The 23,630-nt window shown below is 44.8% G+C and overlaps 4 non-coding genes across 4 annotated transcripts; 2 read left to right on the top strand and 2 right to left on the bottom strand.

The window, feature by feature from the left end:
- Window positions 1-5,530: 5,530 nt before the first annotated feature.
- Window positions 5,531-5,604, top strand: TRNAP-UGG (transfer RNA proline (anticodon UGG)). Its single transcript has one exon. It is a non-coding gene; the product is annotated as a tRNA-Pro (tRNA).
- Window positions 5,605-5,836: 232 nt separating this feature from the next.
- TRNAW-CCA (transfer RNA tryptophan (anticodon CCA)) lies at window positions 5,837-5,910 on the top strand. Its single transcript has one exon. It is a non-coding gene; the product is annotated as a tRNA-Trp (tRNA).
- Window positions 5,911-14,536: 8,626 nt separating this feature from the next.
- On the bottom strand, window positions 14,537-14,610 carry TRNAR-CCG (transfer RNA arginine (anticodon CCG)). The gene has a single exon. It is a non-coding gene; the product is annotated as a tRNA-Arg (tRNA).
- A 7,710-nt stretch (window positions 14,611-22,320) lies between these two features.
- TRNAF-GAA (transfer RNA phenylalanine (anticodon GAA)) lies at window positions 22,321-22,393 on the bottom strand. Its single transcript has one exon. It is a non-coding gene; the product is annotated as a tRNA-Phe (tRNA).
- Window positions 22,394-23,630: the final 1,237 nt, after the last annotated feature.

The following is a 23,630-nucleotide window of genomic DNA, read 5'->3' as shown; positions in this document are numbered from 1 at the left end:
TGGGATGACGAACATACCCTGTCTCCGCATCGGATCAAGAACAGGATCAGATGGGTCGAAAACCGCTAATTCATACAGAGCCATTGAACCAGCCCAACCAGAGACCGGAGCCGTATGCATTAGATGTACAGAAATTAAGCGACCGGGATCATTTAGTACAACAGTATGAACGCGATACCGAGGCAAACCCGTTGGAAACCCCTTTGTTGAAAATGAATGGACACTACGTGACTTTCTCGCGTCGGAAGCCTGCGCTATAAAGAAGTGGAAGAGACTCTCTTCAATCCTGAATGGAGATCCCACTTGGAATGATACGTGTAAATACATTGGTGTATAGGCGGACGTATCGGTGTGGGGAGCCGAGAATCCCCCCCTCCTAGCGGAGGGAAAGACATAGATATTTTAGCATTTACATCTTTTACGCAACAACGTAGAGATTGGTCCCATCTATCTCGCGGGAAATATTCCACCACCAATCAGATCTCGGATCCCTCGGCTATGTACCACGGATTCCACGAGTAGACGCCTCAAGAGATGCAAATTCATTCCGACTAGACATGTTATAATACAACACAAGCCTCCACTTCCATCGGGTGTTACGCTTTCGTTTAAGAGACAACTACAACTTACTACCGGTTTCCGTATGCCAATTGGTGTTCCGAAGGTGCCCTTTCGTCTACCTGGGGAAGAGGATGCGGTTCGGATTGACGTATAGTGCGACTCGTTAGACATATCGAGTTGTATGGAGCTACTCCCCATCATTTCTCATCCGAGCGATGTGTCTCTATCTCACTCAGACTGATTCTTTGGTAGTCGAACGCGTGAGACTGGAACGAAAGATTCGATAAAAGATCCATCAATCGTCGGAATCCATGGCTAGTTGGAACTAACAGATTCGCCAGGCTTCGGTCGCTAAATCCCGCGAGTCGATGATGACAAGGATAACCACAAGATTGAATGGGACTTGAATTAGTCAGTGAGTCGGGGTGGGGTGCGGGATCTGAAAGATGGAGTGGGGAAAGAGGAAATGAAACTATTTGTTCTACATGTACAAATAATGATCGGATTTATATCTCCCCGAAGTAGAAAATGAGCCTAAAGATTCTTTTGAGAGGGACTCAATTATGAACAAGAAAACATTGGTGGGAGGGGGGGGTGTACCCCCCCCCCCCACCAATTGAGATATGGTTCAAGATGTTTGGGAGACCGAAGAGACGAACCTGAACCATAAATGGAATACTGGAAAATGGATTAGATTGGGAGGGTGAAAGAGGTTTTCATTAACGGTGATACATGAAGTATCTCTTCCTAAGGGATGTAGAACCTGTTTTGCTCCTTCTCGTACCGGACCCATGCTGGTATACCGGAACCACTGGAGCCGTATGCTTCTAACGATGCTCGTACGGTTCCGGAGGAGGGGGGCGCGGAGACCTATCCTGATCAACCGTCTCTATCGAGAGAGGCTTCTTTTTTTGGGTCAGCAAGTGGATGACGAGATTGCAAATCAACCGATTGGTATCATGATGTACTTGAATGGGGAGGACGAAACCAAGGATACGTATTTGTATACAAACTTTCCCGGTGGGGCAGTATTATCAGGAATATCTGTTTATGATGCTACGCAATTTGTTGTACCGGATGCACATACCATTTGCATGGGATTAGCCGCTTCAATGGGATCTTCCATTTCAACCGGAGGAGAGATAACCAAACGTATAGCACTGCCTCACGCTTGGCGCCAATGATTTGTATGGGTCGAAACTATGCCTCCGCCCGATTGCGGTAATAATAGCATGGCACTTAAAACTTGGTGGAATTCTAGGTATGTGTGCAAGGACCGAAGTAGTGAAGCACCGAGATAGTGAAGTGAGTCAGGAAATTCTTCGGTAGGGATTCACCACCAGTAAGTGCATCTACTCTAGCGTCGCAGAAATCCTGGGGTGAGGGATGAATCCCTACAATTTATCCCGAATCGAAGGATCTTGATTCTATCTCCCGTAGAGAATATCCATATAAAACCTTGGGATTGCTGGAAGGGATGAAGCAACGGAACCACCATAGTACTTCTGGTAAGAAAGGGTGGTATATGTAATTTCTAAGAAGCTGGCTCTGGATAAGAGATAAGAACCCCACCCGATTTCTGGAATTGGGATTCTTCCACTTGCAAAATATTTGGTAGTCAGACACGGAGCCGTATGCAGAAGGAGCTGCCCGTACGGTTGTCTTCGGATTGAATTGCAACGATACTGAATCAGGGTTATGATTCATCAACCTGCGAGTTCCCATTATGATGGACAGGCGGGTGAATGTATTATGGAAGCAGAAGAAGTATCGAAACCTTGTGATTGTATTACTAGGGTTCATGTATAAAGAACCGGCAAACCTTTATGGATGATCTCCGAAGACATGGAAAGAGACGTTTTTACGTCAGCGAAAGAAGCCGAAAATCATGGTATTGTAGATCCCGTAGCATCAGAAAACTCTCCAGATTCAAGATTAATTTAGTAACTTCTACTGCTTGGTGGGGAATGTCCGGGACTCACGAGGAGTCTCCCGATATGAACAGGGGAGATCCCTACATTCCGGTACTTTAGGAATCGATACTATTTGGGTGTGGGTATTTACCAAATGTCATTCACGAATATTGATTTGCGGGGGGGGGGGGGGAGGAGCAACACCCAATTCCTCCCTCTCCCAGGTTTATGACTTGTGTGAATCACCGCTATCTCCACCACTTATTCCATCTCCCATATTTTCTATATGAGGTTGCCCGGGAGATAAGGATTCTACCAACTCAATGATTGAGGTGTCCTCCATGGTTAGGAATAGTCCGAACCCCAAAACCCTGCATCTTTTGGATATGCCAACCAATCAACAACTTATTAGGAACGCAAGACAACCAATGGAGATTGGAACAAAATCCCCTGCCCTTCGGGGGTGCCCCCAACGCAGAGGGGTATGTACCAGGGTGTATGTGCGACACGTTTGAATCGTAAACCAAATGATATTGGGGGGTCTGTGTCGCAGCAAGATCCCTTCACTGTAATTAGGCAAAGATCCGTCATCTATATCCTTTACTGAGAGACGAAAATTCATAGTTCTGATTGGTGCAAATCCAATCATCTTAGTGTGAGATGAGAAGCAACTTATCAGTGATACTAAAAAAATCACTAAGCGACGTGGGGATGAGGATATCGATTCCCATATCTCTGCTGGAATCCCTGCAATGGCGGTAGCTTTGCTTTGGGTCAACCATCCAGCCAACTACCGAAGTGAAATACCGTTACTATACAAATAAGTCTTTCTAGGATGAAACTCTTTACCTGATCTCTCAAGTCTTGAGTGGAGCCGGGGATTGGAAACTATACGACTTACCAACAGTAATTCCATTTCCCCCGTCATCGGGAAATCATAGGCTCCGGTGTATAGGAAGGACCCAACTGTCGAGGAAGATACTACGGAAACTTTGGAATCCATAACTCCCTCTGGTGCAACTTCTTTATCAAGAGGCATCTGATCTCGGGGATTTGTGGACGGGAAGGTTAAGGTAGCAAAAGCCATTGGAATCATTATTTTCTACGTCAGATAGGAAAGTCTCTTGCGGGAATTGTTCTTTCAAAAGAATTAAGTGACCAGATTCAGATTCTATTTCAACTATTTCTGATCCTACTAATCCGAATAATTCGGATATCAGGAGTGCGGGAATTGAGAGTTTTGGTGTGCCACCGCGACCGTGCATGCCACCAGATCTACACTTAGCAATTCCGTCTTCTTGCTAGAAGGATGCATCCAGACGGTTCCGATGATATGAGAGAGGTGGGATTCATTCGGGACTGAAGGGGGGGGGGGGGGGTTGTATCACCAGTGTGACAGACAGAGTCCCCAAAGAATAATTTTGATATTTTGTGAGGGTAAACACTCAACGACTAGGGTAAAACGCGGATCTGTGGCTCGGAAACGTCGCAAAAGTATTCCTGAAATTACATCTGGATTTAGGGGAGCTCATTCAAAGCTATTTAGAACGGCGAATCAACAGGAAATGAAAGCATTGGCTTCTGCTTATCGAGATAGGAGTAATCGAAAGAGAGAAATTTGTCGCTTACGGATTGCCCGGATCAATGCAGCAGCACGAGGGAATGGAATTTCTCATAATAGGATGATTCACAATTTATATGAAAATCGAGTTTATCTGAATCGCAAAATACCTGCATAGATAGCTATCCTAGATACTCACTGTTTTTCCGAGATTGCACAACTACCAGTATACGAATCTACTGGTTGAAAATAAGAAACCTCTCCGGATATTGTCTCCCGGAGAGGCGGAACGGACGGTAGTAAACTACAAATATTCCACCCGGAGTATTGGTTCCGACTCCTATTCATTTCTCCATTTAGGGTTAATAGGATCGAGTAGTCGGTTGAATGCCAAATCTTTCAAACTAGAACTTAATTGTCTAGTCGCTAGCAATGCAAGGTCTAATTCTCGTTATTCGAGAACGGTGGCAAAGCTAAAATACGAGCTCTTTTGATTGCGACAGCTATTGAGTGCTGTTGTTTCGGGGTCAACCTACTCATTCATCTGGGTGAAATCCTTCCCTGTTCACTTACAAATCGACGGAGTAAACTTATATTTCTGTAGTCAATAATCTCGTCGGATCGGATGGATGGAGAACGTCTACGCGAAGACTGCTTAGATTTATTCGTGATACCTTTCATGACATTTCCGAAAACTATTGATTATTTTCCAGTTGATTAGAAACAGATCACTTATTTCTTCGACTCTTTGTGAATGGTATGTTTGTAGCAGCAGGGACAGTATCTCCTCGATTCCAATCAAGTAGGTGTATTGCGACGATTCTTACGCGTAGTATATCGAAAAATACCTAGAGATTTGTCGTCAGTCCCTTTTCGGGTGCAACTTGTGCATTCCAAAGCAATAGTTACTCTCGCATCTCTACTTTTAGCCATAGGATTCATTGAAATAAGTGAAGGAAATGGGGGAGGAGTGGATGGGAAGATACCGTCTCAGTAATAAATCATTAATAGAATTCCCGATTTATCGATTTCCAGTAATGAATGGATCGCTCACTGCTCCCCTCACGGAAATCGATCTATTTCTCCCACCTTACTTTTGTTTTGCTCAACCCCCGCCTCCCCCCGACTAGAGAAATGGAAATATCAAGGCATCTGGAAAGAATCGATTTATTTCTATTAGTAAACCGGCTAGCAGCCCAAACCATATCGTAGCCAACACGGGGGCCGTGGAAAGATAAATTTTTACATCTTGCATTGTGAATTCTCCTTCGTTTTTCAATCGACTAGGAAGATGATGTGTCTCTTCCAGTATTTTTACCACGACCAACCCCAGTAAGGGAATCGGATTCTTCCGGTCTGGGAATGATTCGGAGGCGACATCCTCTCGGGACATGGTTACTTCTTAAGTGGGTAGTCAAGTTCTGTGGCTATCAGTTATAATTACTTGGATCACGCGTCTCAATACCGAGAATGCCAGTCGGAGATCGAGACCAATAGGGATGTAGCGCAGTTTGGTAGCGCATTTGTTTTGGGTACAAAATGTCGCAGGTTCAAATCCTGTCATCCCTATTGTTCCCCGTACATCCCAAAATGATATTGGTGAGAAATTGGTGACAAGAGAAATCCATCTGGGTAGATTGTTTGTGTTATTCAACTGATTCCCCCACAAGAGACATTCCATTTATCTTCCTCTCTCCTGGTCGGTGAAAGAACCACTCCGATTAAGAGTCTGATTCTATTCCCGTGTCCGGATGTCCGCAGATTCTGATTAGAATGGAAACTGGCTTACGTGGGGAATGGAGCGCCCTTAGTTCAGTTCGGTAGAACGCAGGTCTCCAAAACCTGATGTCGTAGGTTCAAATCCTACAGGGCGTGTTTCTCCGACTCAAGTCGGTATCAGCTGGTTCGACCAATACCCACACATACTAAGAATTTGCATTTCCCGATCCCTCTGGATTACCAGAGAGATCTTAGGAATGGGAGAAGGATATGGCAAATGAGTCTCCGTCTTCTACCGAATATCTAGTTGGTCGCCACGTCGATATTGCAAATATGCAGTTACAAATAATCCAGCTAGAGTTATTGGGATCAAACCCAACACAATTCCGGATAGCAGTGCTTCAACCATTTGGGTTCACATACATTTAGTACAAATACTTACCGAAAAAGATTCAGGTATTAATTGGTAATAGATGATTGGTAAGTGCGGCGGATCAGTAAGTGCTAATGGGCACTCCTCGTTCCTTCTAAGCTGATACTCTTGTATCATATAAGCCGGATCTTATTCAATCCAACAAATAATACTGAAGTTGAGATTGGTGCGGACGATAGAAAAGCGAAGTGACTCGGTGGAGTAAGCATAGATTTAAGTACCAAATTGATTTAGCAGATAGGTTAGTAGAAAAATAATTGGTTACTCGGAACTATCGAAAGGGGATTCGAAGCTTGGTAGACATATGAGAGCAGTTTATCCGACGAGAAGATCGCGTTTCAGAAGCTGGGAATGGGATCGACAGTTCATCGAAATATCTCCAACCTCTGAATGAGTGGGAGGAATCGAATCTTCCCAGAAAGAGGAACAAGACAAGATTGGATATTAATATCTCAATTATATGTATCAGATACCCCTACATGACCAGGTTCCCCCGAGTTCTCGATGGAGAATCCTATAGTTCTAATGGCAGGATTTGATACGGAAGTCATTCGAAAGAAACTTAGACGTGGTGGGTTAACCACGCGCGTTGAGACTCACCGGAAGCATCGGAACCTCCAATTGAACAATCGGGGAAAAAAAAAGAATCATATTCTTTCCATAGGTTCTCCTAAAACGCGGAGAAAATACTGATAGATTTGTATACTCGGGGGGGAGGGGGGGAATTACGGTTTCTCCGCTCGGTTTATTTACAACTCGTTTATTTATCCGGCGAAATAAGAGGAATATTGCTGCTTCGAGGGGGGGCTAGCTATACTAATCCAGTATGTTTCGGGTATACCCTCGGTATAATAATGACAACTTAACGGGGATCGCTCAGGTATACCGGTAGATTCTCCATCTACTGGTACTCACACCTCTCGGCAAGCAATCCTCCTTAATCCCGCAGGGATATACGGAGCTGAACATGTCTGGGAATACGGGAGAACGTCCTTCTGCTGACATTATTACTAGTATTCGATACTGGGTCATCCATAGCATTACTATACCTTCTCCGTCTATTGCAGGTTGGTTATTCGTCAGTACAGGTTTGGCTTACGACGTTTCTGGAAGTCCCCGCCCAAATGAATATTTTACGGAGAGCCGACAAGAAGTTCCTTTAGTAACTGGCCGCTTCGATTCGCTGGAACAAGCTGATGCATTTACTAGATCTCAGGAGGTACCAACGACTCCAGATAGAACTTATCCGATTTTCACCGTTAGGTGGCTAGCCGTCCACGGACTAGCTGTACCTACAGTTTTTTTTCCAGGCTCTATATCGGCAATGCAATTCATTCAGCGATAATCCCTATATAAGCTATAAATCCACGACGCAACCGAACCCGAATAAACAGAGTGTGGAATTGAATCGTACAAGCCTTTATCGGGGACTCTTATTGATCTTCGTACTTGCCGTCTCATTTTCCAACTACTTCTTCAATTAGAAACTGAAGAGATTTGATAACCCCAATTGGGAAAAACTAAGACCTGATTTATTTGTGACTGTTCGTGTCTCGAGTCGTGACTAAATAATGAAATCAAAAAGGGAGGGGGGTGGGACAAATGGCCAATACCACTGGAAGGATTCCTCTGTGGCTTATAGGTACCGTAGCTGGTATACTCGTGATAGGTCTACTGGGAATATTCTTTCATGGAGCCTATTCGGGATTGGGATCATCCCTCTGAGAATGAATAAGCATTGGGAAATTCTTCCTACTCGCAGGTGAAAAGATGTGCCGGATCCCGGGGGTTCATAGGTCCGGAAACGGGTCAACCCCCTCTTCCGGAGTCTGTTCTACTGCTCCGGGTGCGACAACCCCCCAGCTGTATATGCTACTCCGCCTCAGCAGAGTCAAATTCTGGTACCGTACTCGGGTGAGTAGGTTATTCGATCGATTCTCTCCCGAAGAATCGATCGCAATTGGATGAAGGGGCGGTAATTATTGCAATCATTTGATAAGTATGGGACAGATTCCTACCGGGATTGGGAGGGTGCATATGCTTTTGATAACAAACCAACCCACGAGTCACTCGTCTGATTCTTCGAGAGATCGAGGGATGGGGGGAATCATATCACATTAAATCTCTGGACTCGGGAGGAAGAAGGAAGGACTCGACCTGAGGTTTAAATCCAATTCCAGGTCGATTTCCTCATAGTAAATTGGGGGGAGTACACGGTGGCGGTGGCTCACCCGCCACCACCGATATCGGAATAGAAAAAATAGTTAGCAAAATTGGATATATTTTCTGATACCTGTCGGGGAGACTATTATTGAAAACTTGGTTTCATCACCGAATATGTTTTTGAAGAATTCCAGTTATTCTTACTGCTAACTGGACTCAACCGGCTCCAAATGATACCACAAGAGTTGTACTTATCGCTTCGTTTAGACGTATAGAAGAGGTAGAAATCCAGAATTTGTCTTTGACTCGTCGGATTTACAGTCAATTACCAACCCTTTCCGGATGGTTCACATCCGAAAAGTATGGACTCAGAAATTCATCTCCGCCAATTGGACTTTCTCGAACTGCTTCTTCTTTGACACTGGGAATATCTGGGCCAGAGTAACCGATGCAAGAAAAAGTAGAAGACCTTGAACACGTAATGGATCCTGAAGTACAATCTCTGCCTCTGCTTGACCGAATCCACCCACGTTAGGGTTATTGGTCGATGGTTAATCAGCTTTAATATATTCACCCTCCGAAACGATAAGTTCGGGACCGGGAGGTACAGTATCAACTACTTCACGACCCCCCGATGTCTCTTGGGTAGTGATTTCGTATCCACCCCCCCTCTCCCTACGTGTTATTCTAGTTATCCTTCCCGTCGCCGAAGCGTTGTAAACCGTATTATTGCTTTTACTTCCATCGGGATAGATCTGTCCCCTTCCCCTATTCCCTCCAACATATAGGGGGTATTTTAAAAAGTGTACCTCTTTATCAACGGCAGGATCCGGTGAGAGAATCGGAAATACGATTTCACTATATAGCTTACCCGGAACCGGACCTATTACTATCATGTTCTTTCTATCGGGGCGATAGCTCTGGAACGAAAGTTTACTTAATTTCTCCCTCGCTTCGGTTGGAAGACGATCAGAAGGAGCCAATTCAAACCCTTCGGGTGGGATCGGTACGGCGCCTACATTCAATCCTCCCTTTTTACCATTTGCAAGTACTTATTTTATCTACATATCATAAGGAATCTTAACAACTGCTTCGGACACAGTATTGGGAAGAACAGATTGCGGAACCTCAATATCCACGGGTTTCTTAGCCAAGTGACGATTAGCACATACAATACGTCCAGTTGCTTCTCGTGGATCCTCGTAATTCTATTGCGCAAAAATCGGATATGCATTTGATACGGATGGACGATTCATTCCATCCAGAGTGATCAACATTGGAAATGACAGGGTCAACCACTTCGCCATCCAGTCCTTACTACTTCTCTTTCGCATAGTTCGATTATTAGTATTAGGGTTTCTCACAAATAGATTGTTTCTTGACATCATAGGTAAAATATTACTCCCCTCTTTTGGAGTATTCTGATATCCCGACGATTGCGGGAATTGCAAATTTTTATCCTCCCACTACCCAATACCAGAAGAGGATAATAAAATCCAATTCCTACGAGAAGTGAGTCTACTCCGTTGGATGCAACTGGCAGATACTCGGTGGAGTGATTATCATTCATTCATTGTGTGATAAGTCGCTACGATTGAAGGAGATATACGACTCAAATGGCGAGGAATCCGATATTTGGAGACTGTGTCTGAAATAACCGGGAAGGTTGAGACGAAACAAGAGATTACATATTTGTTGTGAGCGAATCCCAGATGTTCCAGGAGAGAATCTACAACTATTTCCCAACCGTGGGGGGAGTGAAATCCAATACATAAATCCGTTAATGGTGGAGTAGAGAACGCTTTCGTCGTATCATTTAAGCTATAGAATAACTCCCGAATCCAGGAATTTGAAACTGCGAGTCTTTCTTTACCTACTACGAACAAGCAGATCGAGGTGGCAATGCTAATTACGTCGGTTACTAGGTGCGAGATTATCTGGGTGTTTCCCTCGTTACATATTACCACCAATTGAATAGTTTTGTCATACACATCTGTGCCGTAGTCTTGTAATTAGGTATATACAGAGCCTCTCATTGTTTCACCCAACCGGAGTAAGCCTTCTATCTCCTGAAGTCGTTTGAGAGCTACCTCTTCCCGGAAAGAATTAATAAATATTTGTGACTGGAAGGTATTCCACCAATTTCTGATCCGAGGTTCTAGAAACCAATTCTTCAAGACAATTGGAATCGCGGAAGGGAGAAGTAATAGACATCCGATATATTGAATAGGAGCTACTGCTTGATATTTAGCCAATTCAGAATCGTTAAGTACTAATGAACTCGATTGACCCGTCAACTCTGTGTTGAACCTTGATGAAGTACGAGTTATGGACCGTGGCATCAGACTTATAGACTCATAAGCCGTTGTACTACTGGGGGAATCCACTGATTTGCGGACAGAAAATTTATCATTTGAGTTATCATTTATTTGGAGTGACGGAGAAGTTGTGGGACGGTGCCGTGTCCAGGAATCAGGATCATTTGGAGTTGCTTCGATCCGAGCCAATTTCCTATTCATTTGTTCCGTCTTACTCGATTCTCTTGACACATATTTACCCGCAGGAGCCAAAGGATTATCCCCTGGTGGATTTTGCGATAAATCACCAATTATGTTTGGTTTCCTCCCCACCCTGCAGGGATCTAGACGAACCAGTGGAGGCGCTGATTGAAGAGGCAGAGCAACTGGGGGGTGAGATGGAGATGCATCACGGGACCTTTCCTCTGTCGATATTTCTTTCCCACGGGAGGTAGGAGGATAATTCCCGATCAGGAGCAACTGGCGTTGCTTCCTCCTGATAAAGAACTTAAGACTATTCCGAATCTTCGATACAGATATGCTGATCCTACATTCTAAAAGACTCCGATATATAGTAGATAGAGATTTACTAGGTTCTGCATCCGTATGAGCTACCGCAGCCTGTGACGAATCTTCCGTAGATGATATTGTTTCTAGATAATAGGAAGAGTCTTCTCTTACGGATTGTAGTCGCTTACTAGCTTCGTAAGCTCTATCCGGGGAGCGACGTGGGGTATTGTAGAACCACCGGAGGAGTCTCCAACAGTATGATTTCATATATTATTTATATGGTGAGGAGGGGAATTCACGAAGTAAATTACTAAGTGGATGAATCCCCGTAATCGAATCCTCTTTTCTAATTCCCTTCTCTAATCGTCACTATACCATCCTAATTTCCTTCCCTCATCTCATTCGCTTCTTCTAGGAACCTCCGGATCGGTCGAAATATTAGAATCCCTCGATTGATACACGTGAAAAACGAGCAAGTTCAGCAGCTTTTTCTTCTGTTTCTCCCGACGCCGAATCCTCACCAATCCGGGTTAGGGGAATGTCTTGCCGACCCCTCATCTTCAAGTAAAGGACTCGACGAGGATAGAAACCTCCTCGAATTTCCAATTTAACTGCTTGTATATCTCTCATTGCAAATTGGATACAAATACGACGGTTTCCCCCGGGGAAACCCCAGCGAGAAATGGGGAAGATTCCTTCTCATTTATCAAATGAATTGTAGCCGCTACCCACATCCCGAAATATCGTACGCCACGGATAAAATCCAGGGAAGAGACCCGCGATACCATAGAAACACATCACAATACCTTGTGGAATGAAAACAATCTGTCCAGATGGAAGTGTGGGGATTAAATCTTCACCAATATAACTAGAGATTCCAACCGCCGGAAAACCCATTGCGCCACGAACCGGGATACGGGCCCAACACAAATTACTGAATCTACGAGAACCTCTTGGAGAATCTACTCGAAACCATTCGGATTGACGATTCATTAATACTCCCTCCAGAAATTGCCTTGTTGGAATGAATCAGCCGCTTATATTGTTATTGGTCCCACCTCTACCCTACCCCCCCCCCCCCTCCCCGAATAGATGCAGATACAGATACAGCCGATGCTTCGACATCACTTCATTTTGAAAAGGATTCTTGGAAGGGATTCTGTTTCCGAGAAGTTTAGAACATTTTCCACTGTTTTGGTGCGTAGGTGGGGGTCGCTAAGATCTATATGTCTTAGCAACGATGGAACGATCCACGTCTCACTTATCCATAAGGGGAAAGTGAGATATAGATTGAGATGACGTTAAAGATTCCCAAGTGCTAAAACAAGTGCTCAAATAAAATAACCGCCGGTGAAGCTATGTGGAAAGAATATATCCGACCGAATCAAAAGCAAGAGTAGTAGTCGTAATTGATCGATCCTATGGAACAATTTCCGTGAGATAGTGTACAGAACAAGAAATTGTAGAATTTCGTCCCGTTCTATATAAATAAACAGAGATATCATTGTAATTGCCGGAAAGACCGAACCTACTAGGGGTACAGAAATGGAAGGTAAATAGGACGCTGTCGTAATGGAATCACCTCAAGTAAGAAAGATATGACACAGATAGATGTATCTATAATGACATTATATTGTTATTTTTATCTTTTATCCCCCAATGTCTAATAATAGTCTCCTTATCTCACGTAGAAAGGAAGTTTTTATACATTCGATATATCGAGACAGTTACTCGGAAATTGCTACGAAATCCATATTGTTTCCGGTAAGGTATCTGATTCCAGCTCCGATCAACTGACTCAATGAATCTGCAGACATCCGCGGTGTCTACTTCGTCGAATCAGGCGCACAGCAGAGTCCGAAATTATACCGATGGTTAATCTCGATTTCTTACTGAGGTATAATTGCATTGTGGCATAATTTGCATGGCGTGATATCAGAGAAGGATAGAAAAGTATTGTTACGACGGTTCGCTGAATAAATTCCTCTCATTGGAGAGGTAGAGAGATTAGTAGGACAACCCCGAATTGATAATTCCTAACTTGATTAATGAGAAGGAGGGAGAGTGATAGAAACGGGGGTTTAACCGAATGGGGGGAAAGGAGGTTCAATTCCTTTTACAAGGAGCTGAAGAATAAAGCTCAGATATCTCACTCGGAACACCTTTTAGAGGATTACGTGGAACAATTGAATCGGGTGATCCATGATCAAATAAAGATTCAGCTACTTGAAAGCCATCGGGTATCTTCTGACGCAGTGTTTGTTCAATCACCCTTTTCCCAGCAAATGCTATGTATGCTTTGGACTCAGCAATAATTACGTCCCCTAACGTACCAGAACTAGCAGTAACACCACCCGTAGTTGGATAGGTAGGAACCGATATATATAATAATCCCTTCTGAACCTGATGTATTTGTGGGACGGGAGGAATCTTAGCCATCTGCATCAGACTCAACGTCCCTTCTTGCGTACGTGCTCCGCCGGAAGCACAGATAATAACTAGTGGAAGGGATTGATCCGTGGCACATTCGATTGAGCGGGTAATCTTTTCACCTACCACAGAACCCATACTTCCCCCCGTGGATTGAAAGTCCGTAACACCAAGCGCAATAGGTGTCCCGTTTAGACATCCCACCCCTGTCTGAACAGCATCAGTTAAACCCGTTCGTTTCTGGGAGTTGATGATGCGACTTCCATGAGAATCCCCGTCAGAGAAACCTGGAACATCTTATGCAGTCATGTCTTCATCCATGGGAATCCAAGTGTCACGATCGATCGGAAGTTCGATTCTTTCTGTACTAGTCATTGGGGGGTGATAGCCGCACTCCTCACAAATATTTTTATTTTGTTTTGGGAATCTCACGTAAAGCATGTTACCGCAGTTGTCACACCGAGTCCACAACCCCCTGTCGGTATCAATGCTTATGTCTCTATTCCTTCCTCTCTCACTCAAAACGTAACCCTTTGTGGCTTTTTCGAGGAAAGCCCCGATCAATCCACCAAATTCGCGTTTATCTTCGAACCGATTTCTCACAGACATAGGAATTTCCTCATTCATTTCTTCTCCTTCGCTTCGGAGGTAAAAACAGTCGATTCTATTAGATTTCATTTCATCAATGAGATAGACACAGAGATGGAGAAATCATTTCTGAACTATCAGGATCAGCGTCTGTTCGGAATAGGCGTCGAATCGAGACTGACTCCGAATCCGATAACTAATTGGCAATTGACTGATCATCTATTTGATCAATCATATGTTAGAACCCCACAAATAATTATCCAATAACACTTCGTGGAAATAGTTGTGTCGTGTACTGAGAGGCACTGAATCATTTCCTTACTACTCGAGTCTCTGCAGCTCGTATTCCACCTCTCCTATGCAAATTGGGGGGGATTCGAACCCCCGTCCCCATGGATCGGAACCATGTGCTCTCATCCGCTGAGCTACCAACTCCGATCCGTGGCATATCGGGAGTATGGAGGGGAATGTTCCTTCTCCCTATACTCCCTGTTCGCCCCACGAATCCTACCGAATGAATGAGATTCCCGAATAGTTACGGAAATTACAATGTATCAATTGTGTCGAATTCAAATTTGATCTGTTTCCATACCTCGCAAGCAGCAGCCAATTCGGGACTCCACTTACTAGCTTCGCGGATAATCTCGTTACCTTCACGAGCAAGATCACGTCCCTCATTACGAGCTTGTACACAAGCCTCCAATGCAACTCGATTAGCTACGGCGCCTGGTGCGTTTCCCCAGGGGTGTCCCAAGGTTCCTCCGCCGAACTGTGAGACAGAATCATCTCCGAAGATTTCAGTTAGAGCGGGCATATGCCAGACATGGATACCTCCCGAGGCTACGGGAAATACACCTGGCATGGATACCCAATCCTGAGTGAAATATATACCACGGCTTCGGTCTTTCTCGATATAATCGTCGCGTAGCAAATCGACGAAACCCAGTGTGACTTCTCGTTCTCCCTCCAGTTTACCCACTACGGTCCCGGCGTGGATATGATCCCCGCCGGACATACGCAATGCTTTGGCTAGGACACGAAAATGGATACCGTGATTTCTCTGTCTATCGATAACAGCATGCATCGCGCGGTGGATATGAAGCAGTAGCCCATTATCTCGACAATAAAAGGCCAAGCTAGTATTTGCAGTGAAGCCTCCCGTCAAATAATCATGCATGACGATGGGTGCTCCCGATTCTCTAGCAAAGACTGCTCTTTTCATCATTTCCTCACACGTACCCGCAGTGGCATTTAGATAATGTCCTTTTATTTCGCCCGTTTCGGCCTGAGCCTTGAAAAGAGCTTCTGCCACAAACAGGAACCGGTCCCTCCAACGCATGAATGGTTGAGAATTTACGTTCTCATCATCCTTCGTAAAATCAAGTCCGCCACGGAGACATTCGTAAACAGCCCTGCCATAGTTTTTAGCAGATAAGCCCAATTTTGGCTTGATTGTACATCCCAGCAAGGGACGACCATATTTGTTCAGTTTATCCCTTTCGACTTGGATACCGTGAGGCGGCCCAATGAAAGTCTTGGAATAAGCAGGAGGAATTCTCAGATCCTCCAAACGTAGAGCTCGTGGGGCTTTAAATCCAAATACGTTACCTACAATGGAAGTGAACATATTGGTGACGGAACCCTCTTCAAATAGATCCAAAGGATAAGCTACATATGCGATATATTGATTCTCTTCCCCAGCAACGGGTTCGATGTCGTAGCATCGACCCTTGTAACGATCGAGACTAGTCAGTCCATCCGTCCACACAGTGGTCCACGTACCTGTGGAAGATTCTGCAGCTACTGCAGCTCCAGCTTCCTCAGGCGGTACCCCGGGTTGCGGAGTCATCCGGAAGGCTGCCAAGATGTCAGTATCTTTGGTCTCATAATCGGGAGTATAGTAAGTTAGTCGATAATCTTTAACACCAGCTTTGAACCCAATACCTGTTTTAGTCTCTGTTTGTGGTGACATGAGTCCCTCCTTACAATTCAATTAGTAAATCCTGCAAGGATGAGATCTGCTCGACATAGATGGAAGAATTCAACGTGAAGCGTGGAATAGGTCCTGATAGATTCGACTCGAGACGTTTGTCGAAACTCTACCTCAAGCATGGGACATTAGTATTTTATAATACGTCCCACATGTAATGCAACTGACTCTGGTTGTTTCGCACGGAAATTGCTTGAAGAATTAGATCGTAATACATCTCGATACATTGACTCGGGAATCTTTTCGTGGTTAGACTGGTCAGTAGAAGCAAAAAAGGGGATTGAATTCGATATCTGGTTCGCTTTGCGAATAGACGGGGGAAAAAAGGGGATTCGACGAATGAGATGTAGCAATCACATCTAACTAGATGGACCAACTCGTGGGTATCGCGCTCTTTTGCCTCCGACCCATATGTGGAGAGGAGGAAATCAAATCCTACAGTACCTGTCACCCATCTGGATGGATCGGAATCGACTTCCGAGGAAGCAAATGATATGTTTGAAAAAGGGGGAGAAGGGTGTGGAACTAGTAACTCCCCACCATCAACCAATTAGCAATGAAATGCCAGATGGTTCTGCCAATTCGACAATCAAATGAAGATAATACACCAAAACAGTTACGAAAACCAGTTCTTCTGCTTTTGGAATTTCTAAATCAGTGGAGAGAAATGTGGGATATATTACCCAGATCATTGGACCAGTATCGGATGTGTCTTTCCCTCCAGGTAAAATGCCCAATATCTACAACTCTTCGATGGTTAAGGGGAAAAACCCGGCGGGTCAAGAGATTAATGTTACTCGTGAGGTGCAACAATTACCGGGTAATAATGAAGTCAGAGCCGTAGCTATGAGTGCTACAGATGGTCTGATGAGAGGTATGGGCGTCGTCGATACAGGAGCTCCTCTCAGTGTTCCTGTTGGTGAAATTACTCCTGGTTGAATCTCTAATGTCCCTGGTGAACCCGTCGATGACTTGGGTCCCGTAGATATTGGTACGACGTCCCCCATTCATAGATCCGCTCCGGCATTTACGCAGTTGGATACTAAATTATCTATATTTGAGACGGGGATTAAAGTCGCGGATCTTTTGGCTCCCTATCGTCGAGGAGGAAAGATTGGATCATTTGGAGGAGCTGGAGTGGGAAAAACGGTTCCTATCACGGAATCAATTAACAACATCGCCAAGGCTCACGGAGGTGTATCTGTATTTGGTGGGGTGGGGGAACGCACCCGTGAGGGTAATGATCTTTACATGGAAACGAAGGAATCGAAAGTTATTAATGAACAAGATATATCAGAATCGAAGGTGGCTCCAGTTCATGGTCAGATGAATGAACCACCAGGAGCTCGTATGAGAGTTGGTTCAACTGCTCTGACAATGGCTGAATATTTCCGAGATGTGAACAAGCAAGATGTCCTTTTATCTATCGACAACATATTTCGTTTTGTCCAAGCAGGATCAGAAGTTTCTGCTTTATTGGGTAGAATGCCTTCCGCCGTGGGTCATCAACCAACTCTTAGTACAGAAACGGGATCCCCACAAGAGAGAATTACTTCTACCAAGGAAGGATCGATAACTTCTATTCAAGCTGTTTATGTACCTGCAGATGATTCGACTGACCCAGCTCCTGCTACAACATTTGCACACCCAGATGCTACCACTGTGCTTTCGAGAGGACTAGCAGCTAAAGGTATTTATCCGGCTGTAGATCCCTTGGATTCGACTTCAACCATGTTACAACCCTGGATTGTGGGTGAAGAGCATTACGAAACCGCACAAGGGGTTAAACAGACTTTACAGCGTTATAAGGAATTGCAAGATATTATAGCTATTCCCGGACTGGATGAATCGTCAGAAGAGGACCGTCTAACGGTAGCTCGGGCTCGGAAGATAGAACGTTTCTTATCACAACCCTTCCTCGTAGCAGAAGTATTTACTGGTTCGCCAGGGAAATATGTTAGTTTAACAGAAACCACTAAGGGATTTCAAATGATTCTTCCTGGAGAATTGGATAATCTCCCTGAACAAGCTTTTCATCTGGTTGGCAACATCGATGAAGCCACCACGAAGGCTGCAACCTTACAAGTGGAGGGTCAATGAAAGGGATGGTACTGAATCTTCGTGTAATGGCTCCTAATCGAACTGTTTGGAATTCTGAGGTTCGAGAAATCGTCCCATCTACGAGTAGTGGCCAGATTGGTGTATTGCCCAATCACGCTCCACTTCTTACAGCTTTGGATATGGGAGTCCCGAAGGTACGTCACGATGGACAGTGGTCCGCAATGGCGTTGATGGGTGGTTTCGCCATGGTAGACAGTAATCAGGTAACAACATCAGTCAACGAAGCAGAACGAGCTACCGAAATTGATCCTGAGGAGGCTCGGGAAGCTCTTCAGACAGCTCAAGCTGACGCAGCTCAAGCCGAAGGCAGAAGGAAAGCTATTGAAGCTAATCTAGCATTTAAAAGAGCTAAGGCGAGATTAGAGGCTTCAAATACTACTCAATCATTCCCACTTTTAGTTGCGCCTGTGAGAAACGACGGGAAAAGCATGATGGGACACACAATGATTTGTTAGTCCCGTAATACTTCGTATCCATCCCAAATATTTGTAGAACTTATTAGGTATCATTTCAAGTATTGTGGTACCTAATGAGTTTTACCTACTATTGGATTCGAACCAATGACTCTCGCCGTATGAAAGCGACACTCCAACCACTGAGTTAAGTAGGCTTCTATTGCTTGTAGTACTCTATTATACCGACCCAGGGAGAGAATTTCAAACAATTAGAACATCAATAAATATTTGATTTTAACGGCAAAAGATGAGTCTCGCCTCCTTCTCGGTTGGTTACCAGCTTGACAGGGATCATCCGATGCATTATACTAATGTAGCCACAGGGCTATAGCTCAACGGTAGAGCACCTCGTTTACACGTGCGCCGATGCTTCTCGGGAAGGGTTCGTCGCTATTCAACCGATCTACGCGGAATATACCGCGTAAGTTACTTATGTCTTACCCTATTGGGAGATGTGGAAGAACAGTAGCATGACGAAGAATCGATCGGAAAAAGGATCGATTTCGGTGGGTTGATATGGTCAGTAGATGATACGTCTAATGCTAAGGGTGGTGGGGGCAATGCGAGGACCTCAACAAGATCTCTTCTTCGTCCTACGAACCTTGAGGTGTATGAGGGTATCGTATCTCCTTCCTAGGCGATCGAGACACTTAGAATTAAGTGGATTTGTGTCTACGGGATGCAAACCTGTGTCAACACTAAGAATCTTCTCGAGAGACTTCGGGATTGCTTCGGAGGGAACGAGTTCTTCGAGCACACGGAACCATTTCTTTGTTATTTATAATGAAGCAAAGGATGGTGCATCAACAATGGCTTCTTCCTCCCATCCGGTGGAAGACTAGTGATGAGGGAGCCCAATGCCACGAAAGAAGCATGTTGGGTTCGTGAAGCAGTTCAAGAATTTATATATTCCGATCTGCATTACCGAGAATGTTTACGGTTCGAATCCGTATAGCCCTAATCTTTAATGATAAGCCGGTCTCGCCCATCGCAGCGGAACTAATTGAGAATTACCCAGATTCAACGCGACTCGCATGAACTATATAGATCGTAGGGTCACTACTTCCGTTTCGATCAGGGGATAGGGATGAAGATCAGGAAGGAGAAGGAATTATTCATTAATAAGTTCCTCAATGATGGTCAATCGGAGAAAATTCAGATAAGAATCTAAATTGACGGATTGCTTTCCATAATAGATAATCCGTATAAATCAATCTTATGCATCGATTCGGTAGGGAGGTACATACCATACCCCACTACCTACTTAGTAGAATATAGTCCCCATCCGGTTCTTCCGGCAATTTGACTCATCTCACGGATTCCAGCCAAGAGCTCATTTCCGGATGGGGAGTCCCGTTTCTAATAATCTTCTCGCAAGTCCATTTGGTATCCAGCATCTTCCGAGGACTGGATCGGAGGGACGATTGGCTCATCACTGGGGGGGTGTACATCCCGATTCCATTCTGGGATGAGATGTCCGTGAGCCACGTCTGGCATCTCATCCCCGATCGAACGATCGAGGAGTCAGCAACCCCCCCCCCCTTCACTTATCATAAAGATGTTACACCCACACGGTGGGGTGAGAAGATAAATACCGAAGCAGGAGGAGTATGTAAATGTTTTTGCTTCCTAAACACGATTCCTTCCGGATCCTCCTACTAGTATCCATCCTTATTCCCTATACAGCCTTTTCGGTTTCCAGATCCGTCGCACCCATCCGCGAGGGGCCTGAAAAACTAACAAGCTATGAATCAGGTATGGAACCAAAGGGAGGGGCTTGGATCCAATTCCAGATCCGTTATTATATGTTTGCCCCGGTATTCGTTATTCCCGACGTCGAGACGGTCTCTCCCTATCCCCGGGCTATGAGTTTCAGGAATTGGGTCTATTTGCTTTTACTGAAGTGTCTATCCCCATATCCATATTAATTGTCGGTTCGATTTATGCATGGTGAAAAGGAGCATTGGAATGGTCCTAATTTCTAACTATTCGGGTAAGAGGAACGGAGTCGACTCCCGTGGGGGGAATCCACTAATTAACTCCGTGGAGTCCTTCTCCCCCGATCAAGACACATCAAACTCGATTATTTTGACTAACTTGAATGATCTCTCCAATTGGTCTCGACTTTCCAGTTTGTGGCCACTCCTTTACGGTACTAGCTGCTGCTCCATTGAATTCGCCTCATTAATTGGTTCACGCTTCGACTTCGACCGGTACGGTCTAGTACCAAGATCCAGCCCCAGACAAGCTGATCCCATAATAACGGCGGGTACTATCACCATGAAGATGGCTCCGTCTCTAGTGAGACTCTATGAACAAATGCCCGAACCAAAGTATGTAATTGCTATGGGGGCATGTACCATTACGGGAGGCATGTTTAGTACGGATTCTTACAGCACCGTTCGCGGAGTGGATAAATTGATTCCTGTGGACATTTATTTGCCGGGTCGTCCGCCCAAGCCCGAAGCTATTATTGATGCTGTGACAAAACCCCGCAAAAGAATTGCTCAGGAAAACTATAGGGATCGAACTTCTTGTCGAACCCGGAAGAGATATTTTAGTCTGAATCACCGACTTTTTTCGTACCCAATACCTATACCGGTGAATACAATCAACGAATCGCAAATCAGTCTTCGAAATCCTATCAAATATCCTCTCGAAGGGATTGAGTGGATTCGAAAGTATGCATGAAGAATCCGTATCAGAGGCGGGCGGGTGAAGATATTCCACAGAGATATAGAACGTTAGCTAATATGAGTATTATCAATAACAACGGCGATTCCAACATCGAGATGCGGGGTCGATTACCCGCTTGGTCGACTAGACATAGTTTAGCCCACAGACCTTTAGGTTCTGATTACCGGGGTGTCGAGATCCCACAGGTCAAAGCAGGGGATTGGCCTTCTATAGCTGTTGCTTCATATGCGTGCGGTTTCAATTATCCCCGTTCCCAATGTGCCTATGATGCAGCACCAGGAGGATCCCTAGCTAGTGTGTATCATCTGACGGAGGTGCGAGACGATGCAGATCAACCTGAAGAAGTATGTACAAAAGTCTTCGTTCCGAGAAAAGACCCCAGGATTCCATCCGTTTGTTGGGTTTGGAAAAGTTCCAATTTCCAGGAACGGGAATCCTATGATATGTTAGGAATCACTTATGAGAGTCATCCGCACCTACAACGTATCTTAATGCCTGGGAGCCGGCTGGGATGGCCTTTACGTAAGGATTATGTCGTACCCGACTTTTATGAGCTACAGGATGCTTATCGAATTGGGACGGAGGCAAAATTGAAAGCCATCCTCCCACTAGCCAATTCTGTATCATTCTATTTAATCTTGTGCGGCAGGTGAGGCTGGTCTACCTTATTTGAGACACTTGTTTCTCGTACGATCAATCGCATCCACGTATCTGCATCGAAATCCGCACCTACATATGCACGTTCAAGCGTATGTAGGTGTGGGTATAGATACATACCCCGACCAGTAGACCAATAAGCAATCCATATTTTTTTTTGGATTCTCCTATTTCCAAGTGCGGTTTTCGCCCGCAGCCATCAGATCAAATTATTTCCCATCGGTATGCCAGGAACCAGACTTGAACTGGTGACACGAGGATTTTCAGTCCTCTGCTCTACCTACTGAGCTATCCCGGCCAGTGATTCCGCGATAATCCCAAACAAATATCCCAGCGTGGATTGATTCTTTCCCTTACCTATCCGTCCAATCGAAGTAACTATCCTCACGAATCCATTTTTTTTTTTATACCTTGCAGGCGAACCATTCAGACAATCCATTGGATTTGCCGAATGGTTCAGTCGCAAACCACTCAAAAATATTCTCGAGCTGGGGACGAGACATCAATCCGATTCGATTGAGCTATGAATCGGGAGCATGGATCCCCTCTCGTTTAGGTGGAGGAAATCAATACGTATTCGGGAGATGTATCTCGATACCCTTCGTCCGCTTGATGGGTCGAAGAATCCCATCCACCAGAATAGACGGGGAGGGATTTCTCTGTTTCATGGGGTAGATGCTTCCCACAACTCCTACGCAATTTGGATAATATGTTTCATCCCGTTCTACTGGGGATGTAGGGACTCGAACCCTCACGGTCCTACAAAGACCAACGGATTTTCTTTCTACCACAATTTGCATTGCTGTTTCCATCAACGGCGTAGAGTTGGACTCCATCTCTATCCGCGAAGGTCTGTTACTAATGGTTATTCATCGAACCATATTCATCCGAATACGGAGTATACATACACAAAGAGGAAATCAGGAGAAGATGGGATTCGGGGATAATCGAGTAGATCCCACCAATACCCGAGATTCTCGAGATTTTGATACAATCCTCGGTGCGGATGTTGAGTATGCACTGGGAGAGGATCCTCGCCGCTTATAGGATCATTCTAGATTGAATCATCCATGGAAAGAGAACATCTATCCGCTTAATGAATAATAGAAATTAATAGATCGTTCGTCGGAATAGCTTCCGTCGAGTCTCTGCACCTATCTCATCATCCGAATCCTGCTTCTGAAATGAGATTTGGCTCAGGATCGCCTACTAAATAATCCTAGGTTTCCCTGAATTTGAAAGCTATCACTCGGTGTGTTTCCATACCTAGGCTCAATCCAATCGAGTCCGCAGCGTCTACCATTCCGCCATACCCCCCCCCCCCTTGAGTCCCAAACCGAAGCAATGGATCTGCAATTGCATCAAATCCTTTTGCATGCCATCCGAGTTTGCATGTTCCATGCCATTTGTTCCAGAGATATTTCACGAGTCTCTTGATTCCGGTCAAGCGGAAATTATATACCCCGTCCCGATTCCCGAATTCTCAACCTCTTCCCTTTTCTGTTTCTATTCCCAATTTCCTCCAGAAAGGGACA

This window comes from Dipteris shenzhenensis, unplaced genomic scaffold (genome assembly GCF_047967505.1).
Source record: "Dipteris shenzhenensis isolate YYH24624 ecotype China unplaced genomic scaffold, Dip_SZ_1.0 scaf0170, whole genome shotgun sequence".
In the NCBI taxonomy this organism is placed as follows: Eukaryota; Viridiplantae; Streptophyta; class Polypodiopsida; order Gleicheniales; family Dipteridaceae; genus Dipteris; species Dipteris shenzhenensis.
This window is presented reverse-complemented; position numbering and strand designations above follow the sequence as displayed.